This window comes from Camelus ferus, chromosome 5 (assembly GCF_009834535.1).
Source record: "Camelus ferus isolate YT-003-E chromosome 5, BCGSAC_Cfer_1.0, whole genome shotgun sequence".
Lineage (NCBI taxonomy): Eukaryota > Metazoa > Chordata > Mammalia > Artiodactyla > Camelidae > Camelus > Camelus ferus.
The window spans coordinates 6,892,658-6,914,354 of NC_045700.1; the positions used below are offsets into that span (position 1 = coordinate 6,892,658).

At 42.2% G+C, this 21,697-nt stretch overlaps 1 protein-coding gene and 1 long non-coding RNA gene across 2 annotated transcripts in view; one reads left to right on the forward strand and one right to left on the reverse strand.

Moving 5' to 3' along the window:
- Positions 1-21,697, reverse strand: part of ARHGEF4 (Rho guanine nucleotide exchange factor 4) — a 200,728-nt gene that overhangs the window by 151,611 nt on the left and 27,420 nt on the right. The gene's annotated exons all lie outside the window — the stretch shown is intronic.
- Positions 15,541-20,245, forward strand: LOC116663553. The gene is made up of 3 exons (XR_004319731.1): positions 15,541-15,765; positions 15,977-16,061; positions 18,249-20,245. It is a non-coding gene; the product is annotated as an uncharacterized LOC116663553 (long non-coding RNA).

The window sequence follows — 21,697 nt, forward strand, 5'->3', positions numbered from 1 at the left end:
ACCAACGTCCTCCTGTTTCCTTTTTTGTTGTTTCAGTGGTTCTTCAGAGGAAAAGGACGGACTACAGGCTTGTATTTGCAATCCAAGGGTTCAGAGCCCATTAAATGGTCCTTTGTCCTCTTCCTAAAATGTCAGATGTAACGTTGTCCAGGGGCCACACGCCTCGAGAGAAGAAGGCCTTCCTGAATACCGAAGTTGTAGAAATCCAGCAACAGGGCTGGGCGCGCGGTTGGTGAGACAAAGAGCCTGAATAAGCAGGCGGGTAAACATCATTATTTCTGTGTTTCTGTGTAACTAAGTTAAAGTTCAGTTTAGCGCCATAAACAGCTTTTTACAGAAGATAACCACATCCATCACAAGCTGACACGTACGCCCACAGTTGGTAGCACACAGACCTAGGTTCGAAAATCCTAAAACTGCAGCCACCGATCAGACGTGCCCTTAGGGGGCCTGGCCCGGCCCGGCCGCGACCCCGGGGGCTGTGTGGGCACAGCCCCCTCGTAGCCGGCCGGGCAGGGCCAGGCCCTGAGGACAGAAGCAGGGCCATCTGAACCCTCTAAGTGTGCTCTCCCATCCAGCTCCCATCAGAGCCCCGTCCCAGACACAAGAGAAGTCTCCGCTGCTGGACGTGCGGTGGCCCTTCTCACCTGCTAGGTCCAGCCGTCCCGGAACACAAGTCAACCGAGGTGTGGCCTCCGGCAGCCGAGCGCCTTCCCCAGAGAACCGGGGAACAAGCCCGGGCTGGGGACGGAGGGCGGGAAGACGAGAAAGAGCCTCAGGGTGCTGGCAACGCCAACACGTGCCTCCTTCGGCCTGTTCTGGTTGGGCTGAGTCACCAGGTGGGGCCCCAGCCCTGAAGCGCAGCCTTTCCTTCCTCAGCTCCACCCTCCTGCTCCGTGGGGCCCCGGCCTGGCCCTGCCCCGGCGACCCTGGCTGCCCGGCGACCCAGCCGCTCCGCTGGATTCAGCCTCCTCGCTCCTGAAGCCACTGCGGCTGCCTGTGCTGCGCCGGCTCTCGGAGCACACAGAACCGAGCAAAACAGAATCAAGGCTGGCACAATGTGAATTATTAGAAATCAGTGCCAGACAGTTTACAGTCAGGTGGATTTATTCATGCTCCACAATTCAATCATCTATTCAAACATTTATTTGTTTGGACACCTGCTCTGTGCCAGGTTCGAGGGCAGGTAATGAAGATATAAAGATAACAGACTCTGTGATCATCATTCTAAGTGAATTAAGCCAGAAAGAGAAAGAAAAATACCCTATGATATCTCTTATATGTGGAATTACCAAAAAAAAAAAAAAACCCAAATAAACTTATTTACAAGACAGAAACAGACTCATAGACAGAGAACAAACTTATGGTTACTGGGGGAAAGGAGGTAGGAAGAGATAAATTGGGAGTTTGGGGTTTGCAGATACTAACCACTATATATAAAATGGATAAACAACAAGTTCCTTCTGTAGAGCACAGGGAACTATATTCAATACCTTGTAGTCACCTATAATGAAAAAGAATATGAAAATTAATATATGTATGTATATGGATGACTGAAACATTATGCTGTACACCAGAAATTGAAAAAAAAAAAAACTAAACAAACTAAAAAAGGTAAGAGTCTTTGCTCATGCTCAGGGAGGTCAGCACAGGAGGTGAAGCAGATAAGAAAGTAGAAAATATAAGGTCAGGTGAAGAGAACCAGGAGAGCGTAATAAACACGCTCGGTGGGACCTCCCAGGCAAGCCCAGGGCAGATGGGAAGGGCCTCCTGGAGGAGGAGGCACAGAAGTCTGCCAGATAGACAGAGGAAGGCAGAGGAGATATGCGGTGTTAAGGATGGACTTGCAAAGGAAAACATGGTGTGAGGCTATGAGCAACTCAGCACAGTTGGAACACGGGCTGGGAATGCCTAGACCCTAAAGTTCACCAGTTAGGCACCAGGCTGCAGAGGGGCGGGCATGCCGTGCTCAGGGCTCAGGCCTTCACCAGCTGGCCACTACCTTGAAACAGGAAAGTAAACCAACACATCTGTGAGTGAGAAAATGCAGCCTGGCAGCAGTGTAGGGCCTGGGCATGAAGAGGGTGGGACTGAAGGCAGGGACAGTGGTGCCGGGGCGTGGACCCCAGAGGCTGGCCCAGAGGCCACGGAGATCTTCCCGAAGGAGGTGGGTTTTGAGTGGGTGGTGGATGCAGGCAGACCCCACACAGGCCACACATTGGAGAGCGGAGGCCAGAAGTCCAGGGGAGGGGGCTGGTGCACAGATGTGCGTTGCCAGGTAGATGTCTGTGTGTTGCTCGTGCGGGGACAACGCAGAGCTAACCTGGGGCTGGAATGAGATTCATCCTGGCGCAAGTCCTCAGTCTGCCACCAGGGAGCTGTTTGCCACTGGGCAAAACTGAGAAATACCAAGCCTTGATTTTTTTTTCCTGAAAGGAATGGGCTAGAAGAGATCATAGTCTATAATCTTTATTGTATGCTTGGAGAGCAGGCCTGTTAAAGCCTGGAAAAGTGATTTGCTCAAAAGCATGCAGCTAATAATAGAAGGCAAAGCTGGAATGGCAAGGCAGCTCTTCATTAATCTGTAGACCTCTCCACCCTGTCTCAATGACACTGACCCTTGTGTCACCTACTCCTCCCATATCCATACGGGACACAGAACAGGGCAGTGTCCAGTGCATTCTTCTGGGTGACTGTGCTGGCTTTCCTGTCCAGGTGCACTGGGGACACTCACCAGGTCATCCATATCGCCCTTCTCTCAGAAATGCTTTCCCAGATGAAGAAGATGTGGGGACACACACACACAATGGAATACTACTCAGCCATAAAAAAGAATGAAATAACGCCATTTGCAGCAACATGGATGGACCTAGAAATCTACATACTAAGTGAAGTAAGTCCAGATGAGAAAGACAAATAGCATATGATAGCACTTATATGTGAAATCTAAAATACAATTCAAATGAACTTATTTACAAAATAGAAACAGACTCACATAGAAAACAAACTTATGGTTACCAAAGAGGAAAGGGGGTGGGAAGGGATAAACTGGGAGTTTGGGATTAGGAGATACACACTACTACATATAAAATAGATGAACAACAAGGTCCTACTGTACAGCACAGGGAACTATATTCAATACCTTGTAATAGCCTGTAATGGAAAAGAACCTGAAAAAGAATATACATATGTATAACTAAATCACTTTGCTATACACCTGAAACTAGCACAAGACTGCAAATCAATTATAAAAGAAATGCTTTCCTGGTAACGGGGTTGGCCAGGCCTCCCCTGTGAGCCGTTATCCCATCCCAGTTCTTAGGCCGTCCCATCCCCCAGCTTGGCCCCGGGTTGCCACTTCAGCATTTGTGCATGAAGCCCACCAGCACGCCAACATCAGGAAGCAGGTGGTGCAAGAGGACCATCTCTCTCAGTGGAAGAAGCACTGGGGCTGATTTGGCCACCTTTCCTTCTTTGTCTGCCAAATTAGCTTTTCACCCCAAATGAAGAACATTTCTCCTCTCAAATGAAGAACCCTCCTAATTCCAAGCCCTAATACTTCCCAGGGCTTACTGACTTCCTAGATTCAGAAAGTCCATTCCTCTTCGCACAGAATAGAGAAGAAACCAGGAAAATTCACTTTCTAACATGAGGTGATTGTAGGTACCTTCAAGGAAAGGACTTGAATAGAAATGGGTAAAAGTTTGTGAAGGAGGCACAACCAGGAGGATTTATGGGCTTTCTTCAGTGGTGCTATAATTCTGGCAACACACACCAGAAGTCAAGTTAAAAAGAAGACAGGTTTTGTCCATCTTAATCACGTTTGTGTGCCCAGCGCTTAGAACTCTGACTTACACACAGAAGGAGTTCAATACATATTTGAAAGAATGAATGAGTGTACAAATGGCATGATACAAGGGGTCTCACTTACATACGTTACACCAACTGCCATTTAAATTAAGGTTTGTATCTCATTCTATAGGAAATAAAAAGGAGGGCAATGAAATCAGATCTGTTAAGGGCTTACTACTGGTCACCGCATTAGGTGCTTTTGGGAAGGTAGGCTCACAGCAGCCTCTGGGAAAGGGTAAGATGGTCAGACACACAGGTGGTCAGTGGGGGCAAGCTGCCCTGGCTCTGCCCCCGTGCTGTACGCTTCCTACTGAGCCTCAAGGAGTGGCTCGAGCCAAGAGTGAGTGCCCTGAAGAAACAGTATTCCAAGTAAGTTTGTCACGTTGACAAATTAATCATCTTTACGTATCTAGATAGGAAGTTGGCCAACTGCAGTCCGTGAGCCAAATCCAGCCTGCCACCTGTTTCTGTAAATAAAGTCTTATTAGAACACAGCCTTGGCCACTAACTTATGGACTGTTATGGACTGAATGGTGTCTCCCTGCCCAATTCATACCTGGAATCCCTAGCCCTCATGTGGCTATATTTGGAGATAGGGCGTTTAAGGCGATAATTCAGGTTGAATGAGGTCATAAAGGGGAGTCTGTCTGACGGGACAGATGTCCTTATCAGAAGAGGAAGAGACAGCAGAAATCTCTCCCTCTCCGCACACACACACAAAGGAGAGGCCATGCTGAGAGCACAGCAAGAAGGTGGCCGTCTGAAAGCTAGGAGGACGGTTCGCACCAGGAGACAACCTTGGTGGCTCCCTGCTCTTGGACTTCTAGTTTCCAGAACTATGAGAAAACAAACTTCTGTTGTTGAAGCCACCCAGCCTGTGGCATTCTGTTGTCATGGCGTCCCTAGCCAGCTAATGCAGGCTACAACGGTGAAGCTGAGTCGGGGTGAAACAGAACATATGGTCGCCAAGTCTAAGACACTTACTGTTTGGCCTTTCATAGACAAAGTTTGCCAACCCCTGATCTAGATGCCCACAGCCAGATATTGGCAAGTACCACTCAAATGAGTTTGTTTCCATTGTATTTCTATTTTAGTTATTTATTAATTCATTCCTACAAGTATATTTTCATCCCAGCTATGTAGCCAGAACACTGAACCATGCAATCACCAAATATTTCCTGAGTCTTGTCCTAAGCCCTGTAGTCACAAGGATGTTATTAGACACAGTTCTTGCCCACAGTGAGTCATGGAGACATGAGTCTTAGCTCTATAAAACCTTATTCCATACTCAGTGGCCCTGCCTCTTTTTCATATGTTGAGGGAAACTCTGTTAGGCAGAGGCAATCCCTCTATAGATCCTCAGCAAGGACCAAACCCAAAGCTTCTCTCTGAGCAGTTTCCCTGAGCTTCAGCTTCTAGCTGAAGGTAGATGGCAGCAAAGGAACTAACAGACTTTGAGACAAGCATCTCAGTGTTCTTTTCTCTGTGACAGACATAATGATATCTCACAGGACGGTCCTAAAGACTAAAGGAGAAAACAAATGCAAAGTGCCAGAAACTAAAACAAGAGCATTTACTATGTATAAAGAAACAAAAAGGCAAGCTTGAGTAAACACAGGGAACAGGAAACTGGAAATTAACTTCTAGAAGTTAAAACTGTTTCAAATCAAAAACTCAACAGATGACTTTAACAGCAAATTAGATATAGCTAAAGAGAAAATTAGTGAAACAGAGGATAGGTCAAAAGAAATTTTGAAAATACATATATAGAGAGAAAATGATGGAAATTGTGAAAAAGAGGTTAAGACACATGAGGGATAATTTGAGAAGGTGTAACATAAGTTTAAGCTGGAGTTTCAAAAGGAAAGGGAAAAAAGATGGCAAAAATAGAATATTTGAAAAATTAATGGCTGATAAAGACACCCATCCATGCATTTAAGAAGTCTAACAAATCTCAAGTTCAACAAATAAAAAGAGACATCTACCACTAGATAAATCAGAGTGGAATTGAAAAACTCCAAATGAGGGGAGTGGAGATATCTTAAAAGCAGCCAGAGGGGGGAAATGACTAGTTGCAAAGAGTTAGACTGATAGAGCATCAACAGAAGCCAGAATACAATATGCTGAATGAAAATAGCTTCCAACCCAGAATGACATGTTTCCAATGAAAAGACCTTTAAATAATAAGCACAATTTAAGAAAACAAAAGTCTAAGAAAATTCAACCCTAGTAGAGTCTCATTAAGGAAAATCTAAAGGATGAATTTCAGACAGGAGAGTAATTCTAGATAGAAAGAGTGAAGAGCAAGAAAGTAGTAAATAAGCGGGTACATAAAAATGCACACAGACTATATAGAATAACAATAATAACATCTAGTGGCATGTAAAAAGGAAACAGAAATAAAATACTGGACAACAATATCAAAGAAGTCAGTAAAGGTAAAAAGTTACAAATCAGTGTATTATCCCTGAGGAAGATAAAGAAACTGATTCATTAATTTGATAAGTTAAATATGCATATTGTAAGTCTTGGACAACTATTAGAAGGATGGAGGCAGAATGCATAACTTCTAAACAAGTAGAGAAAAATATTGTCATAATTACAAAATTCAGAAGATTGAAATAATTCAGTGAACATTCTCTGATCTAATGCACTTAAGCTGGAAATCAGCAACAAAGGCTTATCTCCATATATTTAGAAAGTAAGTAACAATTTACAATAACTCATGGATTGGAGAAAGAATACCAATGGAAATTATAAAATGTTTTGAACCGGATAATTAGAAAATACCACAGATAAAAACTCATGGGATGCAGCCAAAGCATTACTTAAGGGGACAATTTATAGCCTTAAATACTACAAAAGAAAGCTTGAACGCTAATAAATTAAGCATCTTTTTCAAGAAGTTAGAAGATGAATTTTAAAAGTATAAGGAAGAATATAACAAAGCTAAGAGCAACAATTTAACAAAATAGAAAACCAGGATACAACAGAGAGGACCAGCAAAGGAGTAAGTTTTTTAAGACTAATAAAAATCACTGTAGAATACATAAGATAGCTGTACAACCTATTCCACTTCTTCCCAGGCACGCAGCTCGATAACATTTCCCAGGTCTTCCTGAATGGCCATGGCCTTGTGACTGAGTTCTGGTGGACGGAATGAGAGCAAAAGTGACACACACCCATCTCAGCCCCGCCCATTGACCCTCCACAAGTGGTCCTTCATCCTGTTCCCCAGTGTGACAGAGTCAAGCACAGCGAACTCAGAAATGTCACAAAGACGGCAGAGCCAAAGATGGTAAAGGTTCCTGAATCGTCTCTTAGAGGAAAACCACTGCCAACTAAAAAAAACCTATTTAGAGACAGAAACTTCTGTAATATTACACTTTTGGATTGCTGTCGTTGTTGCAGAAATCAGGAATACCTTGGCTGATACATGCAGAAGCCTCTGAAAAGACTGGCCAAGGAAAAGTGAAGGCAAAGTCCTATGTAACAAATACGGGGGATGAAAAGGATGGTGTTGTCACACACGCTGTGGACACTATCAATATGGACCAGAAGCCTTATGGAAAAAAGTAAAATAATTTGAACAGTTAGGTGAAATGGACAAATTCTCAGAAAAAAAATGTAACTTAACAAAACCAGACCCAATATTCTTAAGATATCAATTTTCCCAAATTGATCTGTAGTCAATGTAACCCCAGCCAGAATTCTAGCAGACTTTTTGTTGAAATTGTAATGTGATTCTAAAATTTATACAGAAATGCAAACTTCCCAGAATAGCGAAAATAGTCTTGAAAAAGAAGTACAAAGTTGGGGTACTACACAGCCTGATGTCAAGGCTTTCAAGGCTTTACAGTAATCAAGACAGTGTGATATTGGTGTAAGGACACTGGACTGATGGAACCAAATAAAGACAAAGAGTTAAATCATAGGGACCCACAAGTAGACCATTTTGTTGGTGTCAGTGTAACTCACTGGGAAAAGGACAGTCTTTTCAACAGAGGATGCTGGACACACTGCGTATGCACATAGAAGGAAAAATCACCGAAACTGACTCAGAAAAGAATTAGAAATATGAATACCTCAATGACCGTGAAAGGAACTGTATCAGTACTAAACTTTTTTCCGCAAAAAAAGCTGCCTCGGCAATTTTTATCAGATATCGAAGGGATAAGTAATCAAAAATTTATACAATCTCTTTCAGAAAGTTTAAAAAAAAGGTAACACATGTCAATTCATTTTATAAGATTAATAGCATCCTTGATCTCAAAATCTTGCAAAAACATTAATAAGAAGGAAAAATTACCTACCAATTTCACATATGAACAAAGATGCAGAAATATAAAGCAAAGTATCATCAGATCAAATCCAGCAACACAGTAAGAAAAAAATCCATAATGACCAAGTTGGATTAATAAAAAGAAGTCACAGCTGACTAAACATGAGGAAAACAATGAATGTAACGCAACATAACATTAAAGAGAAAAGGCAGGGGGAGGGGATAGCTCGGTGGTAGAGTGTCTGCCTAGCCTGCACGAGGTCCTGTGTTCAATCCCCAGTACTTCTGTTATAAATAAATAAATAAGTAAGCCCAGTTACCTCTCCCTACCAAAATAATAATAATAATCAATCAATAAAATATAAAGGGCAAAGAAAAGTCATATGCCCACACCAATAGATGCAGATAGAAAAACCTCGATAAAATTCAGCATCCAATCACAATAGACTGGGGAGGAACTCATGGGGTGTCTGAAGTGCTGGTAATACCCCATTTCGTGGCCCATGTGGTGACTGCATGGGTGTTTGCTTCATAACTATATTTTTAAAATCGTACATGTGTTTTATGCAGTTTGCTATATCTTAAATTACACAGTAAAAGAAGGAAAACGTGTGTACGCGTGCGTGTGTGGTGGGAACACATCAGCCTCAAAAAATAAAGTTCCTTTGTCCTTTGTTTCCTGTTCAGGCTTCTAACTCTGCAAGTCATATAATTCTTTCTAAATTTCCCATGAACCGTGGGCAAGCCTGCCCCTCACAGCCGACCCCATGCAGAGGGAAATGTGAAGGCACACCTTCCAAGGCTCAGTCTAAGAAACGCCCCAAGCTCAGAGCTGCTCCAGAGAAGGGGATGGCCCTGTGGTGGGGCGCACAAGACGGGCAGACCTGCCGGGGATGGGACGGAAGTGACGCCAGTGATGTGGACAGAGGTGGAGGTGGTGAGTGGATTAGTAACAGCATCATAAATTTGTAAACCATTTCATTTAACTTTTCAAAGTAGATACTTTCAAATACAGCACCCCGCTGAATTCTCTCCTAGAGCACCGTGCGGGTCTGGGTTTTGTCCTCACGTTACTGGTGAGGAAAGTGAAGGGGGCCGGGAGGAGCCAAGCTTTTCCTGGTTAGGATGGATCCTGGGGGCAGTTCTCAGCCTGCAAGCAGATGCTGTTCTATGGGAGGCAGCAGGGCTTGGGTTCAAGGCCACCCCAGATCACACCAGCCACCACACAGTCGGTGCACTGTTAACTATCCCAGCTAACACATGAGTGCTTTCCATCACAACTACCACCTCTGACCTCGATGTTACCATCTTGCCCATTTTTACAGGGGAATACACTGAGGCACAGTGAGTGTGAGTAACCCACGAGGTGTTATGTAGCTAGTAAACAGAAAAGCTAGTGAACTTACAGCTGCAAGCTGGTTCCAAGGTCTGTACTCTTTAACCATTAAACTAAATTAAATTAATTTCCCTGAATGCTCTTCTGTCTAATCATATGCTACCCCTTACACGTCTTCATGCTGAGGATAATGGTCAACATTTGTTGAGCACTTAATATGAGCTCACCATTATTCTGAGCACTTTATATGAATTAACTCATTTAATTCTCACAAGTACCCAGAAACTTACACCATTTTTTTTTAAGTATAGTTGATTTACAATGTGTTAGTTTCAGGTATACAACAAGTGATTCAGTTTATAAATACCTACCTACATCTATATATCTATAGCTACGTATTCTTTTTCAGATTCCGTTTCATTATAGGTTATTACAAGATATTCAGCATGGGTCCCTGTGCTGTACAGTACGTCTTTGTTGTTCATCTGTTTTATATACAGTAGTGTGTTTGGTTGTGGTTTGTTAATCCCAGACTCCCAGTTTATCCTTCGCCCACCCCCTTTCCCCTTTGGTAACCACAAGTTTGTTTTCTATGTCTTTGAGTCTGTTTCTGCTTTGTAAATAAGTTTGTATCATATTTTAGACTCCATATATAAGTGATATCATATGATATTTGTCTTTCTCTGTCTGACTTACTTCACTTAGTATGATAAAATCTCTAGGTTCATCCATGTTGCTGCAAATAACATTATCTCATTCTTTTTATGGCTGAGTCGTATTCCATTATATATATACACCACATTTTCTTTATCCAGTCATCTGCTGATGGACATTTAGGTTGCTTCCATGTTTTGGCTATTGTGATTAGTGCTGCTATGAACATTGGGTGCATGTATCTTTTCGAATTAGAGATTTCATTTTCTCCAGATATATGCCCAGGAGTGGGATTGCTGGATCATAGGGTAAGTCTATTTTTAGTGTTTTTTAGGAAACTCCATACTGTTCTCCATAGTGGCTGCATCAGTTTACATTCCTATCAATAGGGTAGGAGGGTTCCTTTTTCTCCGCATTCTTTCTAGCATTTATTATTTCTAGAATTTTTGATAATGGCCATTCTAGCATTTATTATTTCTAGACTTTTTGATAATGGCCGTTCCTTTTTCTCCACATTCTTTCTAGCATTTATTATTTCTAGACTTTTTGATAATGGCCATTCTGACTGTTGTGAGGTGATATCTCATTATACTTTTGATGTGCATTTCTCTAATAATTAGCAGGTTGAGCATCTTTTCACGTGCCTGTTGGCCATCTGTCTGTCTTCTTTGGAGAAATGTCTATTTAGGTCTTCTGCCCATTTTTTGATTGGGTTGTTTGTTTTGTGGATACTGAGCTGTGTGAGCTGTTTGTATATTTTGGATATTAATCCCTTGTCAGTGACATCATTTGCAAATATTTTCTCCCAGTCTGTAGGTTGTCTTTTCATTTTGTTTATGGTTTCTTTTGCTGTGCAAAAGCTTTTAAGTTTAATTAGGTCCCATTTGTTTATTTTTGCTTTTGAGAAACATATGCTTTATCCATATTTACAGTTGAGAAGATGGAGTCTCAGAAGGCTAAGTGATTCATCCGAGGACAACCAGTTCATGATAGAACCAAGTCTGTACCTGCAGACGACTAGGAGATTGATTTCCTAAGACCTTTGGAAAACCACCCTGCCTGCTGCTGTTAGGCACATCGGATAGAGAGCCCCAAACACATGCCATCACTCCACACCGCCTCTGCCCGCCCCGCTCCCCACCTCCACAGACACAGGTGGCCCTGCCACCAGCTCAGAGACCGGGTCAGGGCCAGGAGGGTAGGCACTTGCCTCTGGTTCCCCAGGTCTGAACAACTGAGTCAACTTCCACACAGGAAGCTTAGAAAAGTGCTGTAAATGAGAGAACACAGTATTTTCAGTGGGGAGAAGAAGAAAAGAGGTATTTGAGAAATCTATATATCCTTAAGTTAGACTTTTTTTTTCCTGAAAAAGAAATTCTTTGATGACACGACGACTGCCTACCATACTAGTCCAGCATTGCAGAGAAAAGAAGAAGGGAGCTCTGGTATTCCTGAAGACATCAGGGCACCTTCCTCACTCAGGGAGCCCCTGGCTGTGCTCAGTACCTGCAGGACAGGAGGGGGCTCCTTAGAAAACACAGGGAGCTCCCCCTGGGTCCCAGAAGCCTCCTCCTTTAGCCCCGTATGAGAAGATGACATGGTATCTACCTCATTCCAGTTCAACAAACACTTACTGGCTGCCTTTTATGTTCTGGGCATTGATCATCCAAAGATGAATGAGATTTCTCAAGTCTTATTCAATCGATTCAATTCTGAAATCCCACTCAGATCTTACAGGGAAGACGCATTCTGCAGCGGGTAACTCTGACTGGGGGGTGAGCACAGGCTCCCATCAGGGAGGGCACACTGCTTCTAGCGTCTGGCTCCTGAGAGACGTCCACTGCTCAGTGGTACCCTGGAGAACGGTGTAGGGTCAGAGGGGCAGGGGGGAAGGCGAGAAGCTCCAGCACCAGCCCAGGGTGAGGGGCAGTCGGCTAATGAAAGCTTGGGCTGAAAGGGGAAGCCCAAGTCTTTCAAAGCAAGTCCCAAAGGAATTGAAATAAAAACAGAAGCGAAGATGCGAGAAGACACACATCTGAGACAGGACGCGCAGCTCCCTGGGACACCTCCACCCCAGGGGACCTGGCTGATCACGTGGATGGAGTTGCTGCTGCCACGCGGTGCAGCTGAGAAGTCAGGGCAGTTGCTCTCCTGATGCCCCAGAGCCTGGCTGCACCAGCAGAAAATTCCTTTTCTGTTTGTCTTCTTTTAAAATGTGAGTACTTTGGGGAAGTCGTTGCAGCCTTGACCGCACTTGTTTGTGGCATTTGGCTTTAGAGGAGGGAGCCTCAGGGAACAGGGCCAGCGTTTTGGACTTTAGGCCTGAGGGCAGGAGGCAGGAAGACCGAGGACAAGGGGGGGACCCTCTCCTCCTGAGGTCTGGCCGAGCCACTAGCCACTGCAACCCGTTTGGTCATGAACGATCTCCTCTCTGTCCCGGACGGTGAGAGCTCCCTCCCACTGGCCACTCTCCAGGTCCAGCTCACACTGGCAGAAGCCTGATGTCTTAAGTCCTTTAGCCTTGAGTTTCATACACTTGGACTGTGTTACCCATAACCTACTGCTGCCATATACTGACCCCTGGATCCCACCTGCTCATCCCTCCGAGATTTTGGTTTCTGACTCACTCTCAACTCTCCCCAGCGCTAATCTTGTCCTAACTCTTGGCAGTTTCCATATGCTTCTAGCCAGTCCTTTGTGTTAGTTAGTGTTTTACAAATGATAATGTATTTAATCATCACAACCCATTTCTCAAAGGACGAAACGAGAATTGGAGAAAGTAAGGAATTTGCCTGATTCTGCACTGCTCTGTAGTGAAGCTAGGAGTCAGACCAAACCGCTCATATTATAAAGCCTGTGTTCTGGACTGCGTTGCGTTGCCTCCCCACCACTGGAAAAACATCTGCTTTTTCTTGGAAGGGGCTGAGAACAGCTAACACAGATGGGAGAGAGGGTGTGGGGATTTCTTTTGCACGTCCCTTACTGTTTCTGGTCTTCTTTCTTATTTCCAAGTCAAGTTACTGCCCTCTGGTGTGAGTCAGCTCCTCCAATGATGTTGAAATGTGTTGCCATAAAGGACCCCTATGCTCTGGGAAGGCAGGTGAATGTGGGTGCAAATCCCAGTCCCACGATGTTTCATCACTGCTTGAGAATCTTGCAAAATTACCTCCAAGGTTTCTGAGGCAAAAGAGGGTTGTGCTGAAGAGCACGGGCTGTGGGATCAGGCCAAAACAGATTCAAACGCCAGATGGGCCGCCAGCCATGACCTTGAGCAGGTGAGTTAAGTCACAGGTTTCTCATCTGCCAAGAGTTTGCACAGGAAGTTACGTGGAATAAATGTGCCCAAGAAACTCTGCATACAGTATGTGCTCAGTAACGTCCCCGACGGGCTGCGAGGATTAGGTGAGTTGATGTATCTAAGTGACAGCCTCCTGGGCAAGGCAGTGTCCTCCCTCATTCCTCCTCTCCCTTCCTCACTCCCCATCAACCCCTCCCGTGTAGACCGCACTTGAGTTACACCACTCTACTCAGCATTGCACAACACACCCCCGTGCCTTTGTCCCAGCTGGATCCTCTACCTCAAAAACTCCTACACTGCTTCATCCTGGCATCTTTTAATGACCAATTCGAAAGCTACTTCCTCTCAGATGTGTTCCCAAGATACCCCAAAGGTTACCATTCACCTATCTGTGCTGCCAGATCAATGTTTATGTCTCCTCTGTGAACGTTTCATATATTACAATTCTTTTTTTAATTAATTAATTTTTTGGAGGGGGAGGTAATTAGGGTTATTTATTTATTTTTACTACTTTTTTATTTGGTGGAGGCGCTGGGGATTGAACCCATGACCTCCTGCATTGTTAATCATGTGCTCTACCACTGAGCTATACCCTCCCACTACGCCATGTCTTAACAGCTTGTGAGCTCCCTGAAGATGGGTACCATGTCATTTCTTTTTGTATCATTAGCCCCATGTATATTTCCTGGCATGTACTAAATTCTGTTCAACCCAGTTGAACACACAAAGGCATGAAAATACTGTGGAGAGAGGCGATTCACCATGAGCCCTGAGCAGCCCTGCACGTACTTGGTGAGTAAGCCAAGAATGCAACTGCATCTCTACTCATTTCTCAGGGTTGCGTTTGCAGCAAGCACCCCTGAGGGATAGACAAAGCAGGCTTGCTATTAAGGAAGTGATTGTGCATGCTCAGTGTCCCTCAGCTATGACACAAATCCACTGCCTGCACAGCATGCACTTGGGCCCTCTGCACCGACCCCATAGGACTTGGGGGATGGGGGTGAGGGCAAGAGGAACTGGCAGAGGCGTGATGCTGCTGCCGCTGGCTGAGCCATGGGTAGTAAAGCCCTTTGTCTCTGACCCGGGAGTCTTGTGTCTTCTTCCAGCATCTATGAATCAGAAATAGGCTAATTTATTATCTTAGGGGTCAGCAAATGATGGCCCTGAGCCAAATCTAGTACATGACCTGTTTTGTTCAGTCTGAACTTATTTTTTATATTTTTAAAGATTTTTTTAAAGATGGTGAGTATGTGACAGAGATCTTATGTTGCCCATAAGGCCTAAAATATTTATGATCTCACTCTTAAAAGGAAATGTTTGCTACCTCCTATACTGTCTTATAAGGAGGGTCAAATTAAATCTGAGTTTCTGACCAGTTCCAACTCATCAATTTAATTTTCTTAGAAGAAGAATGTCATATTTCCTCCCAAGGTCCTCAAAGCACCCAGCACAGGGCTCAGACAAAGCTCAAACAAGACTCAGACAAGGCTCAACCAAAACCAAAGTGCCCCGTTCACAAAGATTTAGTGCCTGGCTCTGTTTTTGGACCTGGGGATGCGGAGGTAAGCAAAATAATAAAAATCTCTAACCCCACAGAATTGATATTCTAACTGGAGAGACAGGCAATAAGCAGATACCTCTCAGGCAGTGATAAGTGCCTGGGAGAAAATGAAGAAGGTAAAGGTGATGCGGAATTCCAAGATTTAGTTGGGTGGGTGGGATGGGGTGGAGAGAACTGGCTACTATTTTATGCAAGGTATTCAGGGAAAGCCCCTTGAGAAGATGGCATGATTAAGTAAGTGGATGTCTCTCTGGGATCTGCAAACATATAGAAATCTGACACCCTGGGGAAGTGACATTAAAAGCACATTCTATGTCCACCTTCCAGCTCATGGTTTTCTGATCTAAGTTCCCATTCGAGCTGAGCCCCATCTAAGAATGTCCCCCTCCCCACTCTGCCCTGGAAGTGCCATTTCCTCACAGCTCCTTGGAGGCCTGAGGTCACAAATTTTGCACAAGGTGGAGCCTACACGCTTTTTCCCCTGTATCATCGCCAATGAGTGCATCCTCAGTATCTTCCTTTGGCCTTAAAAGCCCCTAAATTAGGAATTACTTTTCCTAGACCCTTATTTTACTCTACCAAATACATACTATTTCCCTGCTCCAACATACACAAGTGATACATTCATCTAAAAACGACTCATAGAATACAGATGTACATAAGAATCACTGAATTTTTACTTTGGTAGGAAGAACGCTGACCCTGAAAGGACATCCTTGGGATCATTCAGAGTTGGGTCCAAGTCCCTCCTTCCCGCCTCGTTGCTGGGTAACAGACCTCAGGTAAGTTACTTTAACTCTCTCAGACTTAGTTTCCGCATCTGTAAAGGGGAGCTAATACTTGTCGCTGAAAAAGAAAGTAATAGATGCGAAGCCCCAAGCACACAGACACGCGGTAAACGCTCTGTAACAGCTGGCACCCTAACTGTCAGGCAGGAGATGAAGCCCTCATCCACCCCGCAGGCGCTCACTTTCTGCTCCTGCTCCTTCCCAGGCAGTGTCAAGTGAAGGGGCTCCTCCAATCAATACGCCCGTCGGTGCCCTCAAGGAGACTGCTGAGTGGTCGGCAAGGGAGCAAGGTAAATAAGCAATGACGATGCGCCAGCGGGATAGGAGCACATCGGGAAGGGCTCCCCGATATGAACAGCTGAACGAACTCTTCAGGTTCTTAGCTAGAGAACAGGTAGACATTTCAGACAGAGGTAATACATTACGAAAAAGGGTGGAAGAATACGTCGTTTGGTAAAACTGAACAATGGGAGTTACAGGGAAGGGGAAGAGTGCTAAGAGAATTAGATCTTAAGAGCCTAATGCTAGGCTAAGGCATCTGGATCCTAAAGACAATAAGAAAACCCTCTGGCTTCCATATGGGGAGGCAATTAGAACGGGGCAAGACTGGAGACCAGGATGAGTTAGCAGGCTGTTCAGAAGTAGACTTAGGAGTTGGGAGGGATATGAATGAGACTGAGATTGATCTGCCTGTGGAATATCTTAGCAAAGGTATCCAGGAGGCCTACAGATGTAAAAGAGTGAAATCTGAGCTGAAGACTAATTTTGGGAGCCATCAATATGTAGATAAAGCTGTAGGAATGAGATAATCCAGGCTTTACAAGACATGGAAACTACCTAAATGTCAACTGACAGATGACTGGGTGAAGAAATTGTGCCATACACACACACACATACACATACACACACACACACACACACACACACACACACACACACACCCCAGAATACTACTCAGCCATAAAAAAGAATAAAGTAATGCCATTTGCAGCAACATGGATGGACCTGAAGATCATCATACTAAATGAAGTAACCCAGAAGAAAGAAAAATTTCATATGATATCACTTTTATGTGGAATCTAAAAAAATTACATAAATGAACTTATTTACAAAACAGAAACAGACTCACAGACCTAGAAAACAAACTTATGGTTACCAGCAGGGAAAGGGAGTGGGAAGGGATAAACTGGGAGTTCAAGGTTTGCAGATACTAACTACTATATATATATATAGAGAGAGAGAGAGTAGTTATATATAAATATATGTGTAGTTTTATATATATATATAAAAGATAAACAACAAGTTTCTACTGTATAGCACAGGGAACTATATTCAATATCTTATAGTAACCTATGATGAAGAAGAATATGAAAAGGAATATATGTATGTACGTGTATGACTGAAACATTATTCTGTACACCAGAAATTGACACATTATAAACTGACCATACTTCAATTTTTTTAAAAAGAAAACAGATTCCTAAAAAAAAAAAAAAAAGGATAATCTAGGCTTTGTGTGCAGAGTAAGAATAGAAGAGGGCTGATGGTGGGGCCAAAGAGACATTTATAAGATGAAGACAGAAAACAGAGCCCAAGAAGGAAAGAGCATAAACAGAATTAGTGACAATGAAAATCAGAACATTTTACGATTTTCAAGTCACATTCCAGTTGAGTGATGTTGATGTTGGCAGAACAGCAGACTAGAAAGTGCCAAGTTCTTGTTCCCCGACAAAAATATATATTAAGAAAAAACTAACCAGAAGCTGTCTGAACCACCTTTATAGGACCTCTAGAAAGCACTCAAGAATTTGCAGCGATCAAGCAAATTCCCATTCAAGAAAAATCCATCTTCAGAATTGTAGGAAATTTTCATGGTGTTTGTACTGACCCTTGCCCCACTCCCAACCTAGGTAGCGTTGCTCTTGGTCTTGAGCAGCTGCAGCCCAGTTCCCAATTCCTCCACTTGAACTGGAGGGAGCAGAATAGATCTTATTCACAAATCATTGTCTGTTCTAACTTGTCTGGGGGATACTTGAAGGATTGATTTGCTTGTCTCTGTCTTGCATAACTCAGAATGCAGGCAGGAAAAGTGGTATACACCGCTTTTAAATGCTGCAAGTGGACTACAAACTCAAAGATACCTAGGACAAGAGATTTGGGTGGAGACATACAATAGACCATCTAAGGCCTGGAGGAGAAGCTGGGGTGAGGTGCCTTGGGAAATGAAGAAATTCAAAAGCAGCTGCATATACAGGGGAATTTAGAAAGCCATGCATGCCCAGGCAAGGTGCACACACAGAAGGGACCTGAGAAAACCTTAAACTTTTACCTGGAACTAATGCCTAGACTCAGAACAGCTCTAGCTAATTGATGAAGAACTGCACGAGCACAGAGCCAGTCTATAAAGACTCTAAGATGCGGCTGTTCTTTCTTTTTTGTTTTCATTTTTGATGGTTTTGTTTCTCTGTCTGTCTCAGCTCTTGGCATTCCTGGAAATCTCTATCAAAACATTAAATACACATGAGCTAAAAGAAGAGAAACTTCAGTGAGCATATACAAGCACACATGGCTTTCAAAAATAGTTTGAAAAAGTCTCAAAACAAATGGGCTACTATGACCTTCAACCACCACCACCACCACTACCACCACAACAGCAAAGGCAGAAATCTGATTTCTAGAGTTACTATATAATAATAACCAAATGCCCAATTTCAACAAAAATCAGAAGGCATATATAGAAAGTGGAAAACATGGCTCATTCAGAGGAACAGAATAAATTGAAAGAAATCATCCCTGAGGAAGTCCAGACATCAATCTTATAAAGACTTTAAAACAACAGTCTTAAATATCCCTAAGATATAAGGGAAAACATAGATGAAGAACTAAAGGAAATCAGGAAAACAATGTATGAACAAATGAGAATATCAGTAAAGAGATAGAAATTGCAAGAAAGAACCAAACAAAATTCTGGAGCTGAAAAGTACAACAAAGCCTACGGAATTTGTGGAACTCCATCAAGTAGGTCAACATACACATTTTTGGGAGTCCCAGAAAAAGAATACAGTGAGAAAGGGGCAGAAAAGTTATTTGGAAAAAATAATGGCTGAAAAAGTCCCAAATTTGATGAAATATTTGATTTTAAAAACCAGTGAACTCCGAGTAAAATAAACTCAAGGTGACCCACACTAAGACACATTATAATCAAACTATTGAAAGTCAAAGACAAAGAGAACATTGAAAGCATCAAGGGAGAAGTGATCTATCATTTACAAGAGATTCCTGTAAGGTTATCTGTCATTCGTAGTCAGAGACCTTGGACCAGAGGAAGTGAGATGATATATTTAAGGTGCTGAAAGAATAAAACTATAAACCAATAATTCTATATATGGCAAAACTGTCCTTCAAAAATGAGGGAGAAATTAAGGCATTACTATATAAACATTAAATTGAGGGCTTCAATACTGCTAAACCTACCTTACAGAAGTGATAAAGGGAATGGTTCAGGTTAAAATGAGAGGACATTAGGTACTAACTCAAAGTCATATGTACATAGGCAAAATACATGGCAAATGTAACATGAGCAAATGTAATTGCCAGAATTATTGTAATCCTGGTTTATAACTTGAATTTTAATCTTCTACAGGATTTAAAAGAAAAGCATAAAAATAATAATAAATCTATGTTATTGGCACACTATGTATAAATATTAATTTTTGACACTAAAACATAAACAGGGTGGATGAAACACCACTGGAGTCAATCTAAACTGTTAGTAATAACTGGGATATTATATGTAATTTCCATTTTGCCATATAGAAAATATCCACAGGATAGCCATAAATGAAAATGAGAAGGGAATAAAAATGTGTCACTAAAAAAAAAAAAAATTAACACAAAAGAAGACAGTAATGAAGGAAATGAAGAACAAAAAAGCTATAAGACATACAAAAAATAAATAGCAAAATGACAGAAGTAAGTCCCTTATCAGTGATTACTTTAAATGTAAATGGCTTAAACTTTCCAATTAAAAGGCATCAAATGGCAGACGTGGTTAAAAAAACCTACATTATCCAACTGTATGTTGTCTACATAGACTCACTTTAGATATAAAGACACAAATAGGTTGAAAGTGAAAAGATGGAAAAACATATTCCATGCAAATACTAATCAAAAGACAACTAAGGTGGCTATACTAAATCAAAATAGATCGTGTCAAAACTGTTACAAAGACAAATAAAGACATTATAGATTGATAAACGGATCAGTTCACCAAGAAGATATGACAATTTTAACATATATTCACCAAACATCAGAGCCTCCAAGTATATAAAGCAAACACTACAGAATTGAAGAGAGGAATAGAAATTTCTACAATAATAATGAAGATCTAATTCCTAAGGCAAAGTAAACAAAAGCAAAAATAAACAAATAGGACCTAATTAAACTCAAAAACCTGCACAGCAAAGGAAACCATCAACAAAAGAAAAAGACAACCTACTGAATAGAGAGAAAATATTTGCAAATCATATGACAGATAAGGGATTAATATCCAAAATATATAAACATCTCCTAAAACTCAACATTGAAAAAACAAACAACCCAATTTAAAAACGGGCAGAAGATCTTAACATTTTTCCAAAGAAGACATACAGATGACCCACAGACACATGAAAAGATGCTCAGCATCATTAACCATTAGAGAAATGCAAATCAAAACCACAATAGGGTATTGCCTTACACCTGTCAGGATGACTATCATCAAAAAGAACACAAGAAACAAATGTTGGCAAGGATTTGGAGAAAAGGGAACCCAAGTACACTGTTGGTGGGAATATAAATTGGTGCAGCTAGTGTGAAAAACAGTATGTAGATTCCTAAAAAACTAAAAATACAACTACCCTATGATCCAGCAATTCTACTCCTGGGTATATAGCCAAGGAAATAAAAACACTAATAAAATATATATACACCCCCACGTTCATAGCAGTATTATTTACAACAGCCAAGTTATGGAAGCAACCTAAGTGTCCAACAACATATGAAGGGATAAAGAAGATGATATACATATACACACACAATGGAATATTACTTGGCCATAAAAAAGGAATGAAATTTTGCCATTTGCGACAACATAGATGAACCTGGAGTGTATTATGCTTGGTGAAATAAGTCAGAGAAAGACAAATGCTGTATGTCCTCACTTATATGTGGGATATAAAAAAATTAATGAATATAACAAGACAGAAACAGATGCATAGATATCAAGAACAAACCAGTGGTCACCAAAGGGGAGAGGGGTAGGGGAGGGTCAAGTTAGGGTTAGGGGATTAAGAGGTATAAACTACTACATATAAAATAAATAAGTGGTGCTGGGAAAGCTGGGTAACTACATGTAAAAGAATCAAAGAAAATTGCACAGCACTGGGAATATAGTCATAATTTTATAATAACTTTAGAGTATAATATATAAAAATATGGAATCATTATGTTGTACACCTGAAACTAGTATCACATTGTAAATCAACTATACTTCAAGAAAAAGAAGAAGAAGAGTTAACTTCCTACCCAGGATACTGAATGTAGATCATGAAATCCCTGAGGAGGGCATCACCTAACTTCTGGTTCAGAACTAGGTCCGCAGAAGGTCAGTGGAGACCCTAAGAACCAGTGCTGTTGCAGAAGATGAGACCAGTGTGTTCAATCCCTTGGGGACAGAGAACCGGGTTTCTGGTGGGAGGGAGTGGCAAAAGAGTCAGGGAAAGAGGTTACAAAAAGCAAGGAAATTGAGTTCTGGGAAGTTCTCTGAATTCTTCCTTACACTCGGACAATGAAGAAGCTACACTACAAGCATTTGAATTTCCTAAGAGCTAAAGAACAGAAAAGAAACGTGTGTAAGTGAATGCAGTATCCCTGTAACACTCATTTC